This window comes from Sinocyclocheilus anshuiensis, unplaced genomic scaffold, assembly GCF_001515605.1.
Source record: "Sinocyclocheilus anshuiensis isolate Anshui unplaced genomic scaffold, SAMN03320099.WGS_v1.1 scaffold105, whole genome shotgun sequence".
NCBI classification, from domain to species: Eukaryota; Metazoa; Chordata; class Actinopteri; order Cypriniformes; family Cyprinidae; genus Sinocyclocheilus; species Sinocyclocheilus anshuiensis.
The window spans coordinates 73,433-77,145 of NW_015537942.1; the positions used below are offsets into that span (position 1 = coordinate 73,433).

A 3,713-nucleotide genomic window follows, 5' to 3' on the forward strand; every position below is an offset into this window, starting at 1 on the left:
CAGATATGTTCACTGAATATAAACCTAACAGACCACTCAGATCATTAGGATCAAGTCAGTTAGAAATACCAAGGGTTCACACAAAACAAGGGGAGTCTGCTTTTAGTTATTATGCCGCCCGCAGCTGGAATCAGCTTCCAGAAGAGATCAGATGTGCTAAAACATTAGCCAAATTTAAATGCAGACTCAAAACTCATCTGTTTAGCTGTGCATTTATTGAATGAGCACTGTGCGATGTCCGAACTGATTGCACTGTATTTTATATAATCATTTCCTATTTTTAGCTGTTTTTAAATCATTTTAAAAGATTTTTTTTATCAAAAATCTTGATTATTTTTTTATGATTATTTTACTTCCTTTTATGTAAAGCACTTTACTTTTACTTTACTTTTACTTTTAGTCATTTAGCAGACGCTTTTATCCAAAGCGACTTACAAATAAGAAAAAGTAATTCAAACTAAAAGCTAAAACTCTATAAATACTATATATATACACATTTAAGAAAATAAAATAAATTAAATAAAAATGACAAATGCATACAACAACATTTCAAAACTAAACATTTAAATGAAAACAAACTTTGAATTACCATTGTGTATGAAATGTGCTATATAAATAAACTTGCCTTGCCTTGCCTTACATTTAATCAGTGAACATGTGGGCTGTTACCAGGCAAATGAAATCAATATAAACAAAATTCATCTTTGCAATGCAGAGGAAACATAGAAGCTGCATCTGAAGTGGCATTTAGTTGTATTTACACACTGTTTAATACAGCTCAGATGGACATGAATGCATTTAACCTGCAGTTACAAATGCATAAATAATATTTTGATATTTTAAACATAAAACATTGAATACTGATATTTGAAATGATATAAAACATAAAAAAAATCGGGAAAAAAGTAGGTGTACCGCCAGTACATGGCAGCGAGTCACTGTTAATAAGTGAGTCATTGCGATTGAACCGAATAATTTAAACGGTTGATTCATTCGGGAACGAAACTCCGTCATGTTGCTCAGAGACGCAAAACAGTGCTGTGGCTGTGTTTGGAATCATTTTTGTTTGCGAAACAGAGCAAAAACAGGAAATATGGTGTCTAAAACATAAGTCTCTTAATATGAACTTATTGTTTATTGAACTGTTGTATTAAATCAATATCACATTTGTAATCATGCTGATTTTTGGAGAAAAACGGCACTCTTTGTGTGAAATTGATTAACTATATGACGTGGTATAAATATATACATTTTCATGTCTTGAATTATGTGATCATTCTAAATGTATTTTAATAGACTGAATCATGCAGTGAAAGAACACACCCGTAAATGCACACTCGCACTAGTCACTCTGTAGGGATGTTTTGAATGGTTTTTGCAAAATACTCGATAATGTCAAATCGCATATCGTTAAAACAACAATTACGATATTATCGCAGACTATATATATTATTGCACACCCCTACCGCCAAGGCATTTCATTTGAGAAGATCTGTTATCTTGGCTTTTTATCTATGCAGCACCAAAGCAGAATTAATATAAGGTAATTATTTTACAACTTCTGTTATTGGAAAAATACTGAGGTCTGAACCTTGGGGACCTCAATGGTGGGTACGGCCCTGGCAATATCAATGCACTGAAGGTAGCTTGAAGAATACTGCATTCATAGTTGGATTTGTAATAAATGGGCGTCATCTAACATGTCACCACCAAATTTATTTAATACATTCCTAATAATTTTTTACATTATAATGGCTTTTTAAATTTTGTTGTTCAATTGTAAATTTGGACACATGCACACAAAAATCAGTAAATGAGTTAAAGACACAATCTTACACATTATAATTCATGCTTGTTAAAAAAGATATCATTAACATCATTAACTTCAGTAATACAGTCAAGTATTTCTCTATCCTATATTGATAAATGGCAGTTTATCAAATGTTTCTGTAAATATTGCGCATCCATCAAAGTGTTTGAGATGCTCAAGGTTGAGTTCCCTCTGCTTTGTTTTTGGCTATGCTAGCATGCTAATGCTCTCTTTGGGGGGCGATCGCTCCATGAGCTGATATGAAGCTCTGTGTGATGATGATGATGATGATGGACTGAGGGTTTGTGACTGACCGTCATGCGTTCCTATCTCTAGCAGTCCTCCGCTCCGCTCTAGCTCCAGGAAGTCCTCCACAGACAGGAAGTTGTAGTCCACACCATGGAGCTCTCCGTCACGAGGAGGAACCTGCGAGAGAAACACGAGGGTCAGATCTCCAAACCGCAGTGGTTTGTGCAGACCACGGCAGGCGACACATGCTGGGAGTCTGAGAGATCTTCACAGTATGTTGATTTTATTTCTTATGTTTACGGATGACTGGAAGACTATTAGCGGTGATGCATCGCGATTCTCTCTTCAACGCTTCTCAAAAAGATTCTGGGATTGTTGTTTTTTTTCCCCACATATGGCATGTGTGTGCAAAACTTAGATTCACAAAACTCAGGTACTGACAGACTTTCACATGCACAGCGCATGTTTGTTTGTCCTGAAGCTCGATCATGGCTGCGGTTAAACACACATGCATCTCTGAATACTTTTATGATAGGAAATTGATGTAAACACAGTCAGTTATGTTTTCAGAACAGGACAAAACATCTGATATGTGGAAGTAGATCTGTGCATTAGTGTGAATGCAGCCGATTAAAGCTGTCACTGTCTGTGATCTCATCAGTAATAATCAAACAGCAATAATGCTGAGGGAAAAAGAAAACCCATAACTATGATTGTCTATAAACTTTCAGATACTTAGAACACTCTTAGATACTGAAAGTGTTTTTTTGTTTATCACTTGTAGTTGTCTTCCCCCCTTTATTACTCTATATTTGCATGTATGTTTTGAAGCTATTATATTTAGTTGGTTAAATTCTTAACAATTGTTTTGATTTATTATTCATTTGAAATTATTTTAAAAAGTAGCCTGCTTATATAATTTGTTAGTAGAATGTCTAAAGTGGACTATCAAAATAAAGTGTTACCTTAATTTATATTTATTTTAAAAAGCAGCATGCTTGTATAATTAATTAAAAATGCTCAAAATGAATGTGATATAAAATGCATATGAAAATGTGGCCATGTGCCATAATATTGAAAACTGTGGATGAGACGCATCGTGATGCATTGTGATATAGAATGGAATTGCTTCATTGACAAGATAATGGTAATGAAATCGAATTCTGAAACCAGTGACGACTCACACCATAAAGACTATGAAGCGCTGGGCTCCTGACTCTGAATGACCAGTGCAGACGCTCATCTTTCTAAACCATTCTGAGTCTGACAGCGCAGATGATTCTGGCTCCCGCTGTGCAGACCGAGCCAGACCTCCAGCATGCAATCAGCTAAAAATCACTCCGAACTTACACTGAATAAACAGAAACACAACAAGCACAACACCGGTGCAATAATGCAGCAAAGTTCTGTCGGTCAGTTGTAGGAAACAACAATTATTAATAAAAGATATTGTGTAGTGAAATATACAGTTCATAACCATTACTACTGATGAATATCAAACAATATAGTTTGTACAATACAGATCAATCAAGGACTCTGTGTAAGTCCAGACACATACTGTCAGCACAGTTAAACACACTTGTGTTAGTCTGACCGCCACAAACCTTGGTGTGCAGTGAGGTGAGATTTACATTACAATGACTCGGAGTGTGAT

The 3,713-nt window shown here is 35.3% G+C and overlaps 1 protein-coding gene across 6 annotated transcripts in view; it reads right to left on the reverse strand.

Moving 5' to 3' along the window:
- LOC107663758 (membrane-associated guanylate kinase, WW and PDZ domain-containing protein 1-like) overlaps window positions 1-2,233 on the reverse strand; it is a 23,058-nt gene extending 20,825 nt beyond the window's left edge. For all 6 annotated transcript variants that reach the window (XM_016454110.1, XM_016454106.1, XM_016454087.1 and 3 more), the window contains exon 1: window positions 2,125-2,233. The gene's annotated coding sequence lies outside the window, so the exon portion shown is untranslated. The remainder of the gene's footprint in view (window positions 1-2,124) is intronic.
- Between the last annotated feature and the right edge of the window lie 1,480 nt (window positions 2,234-3,713).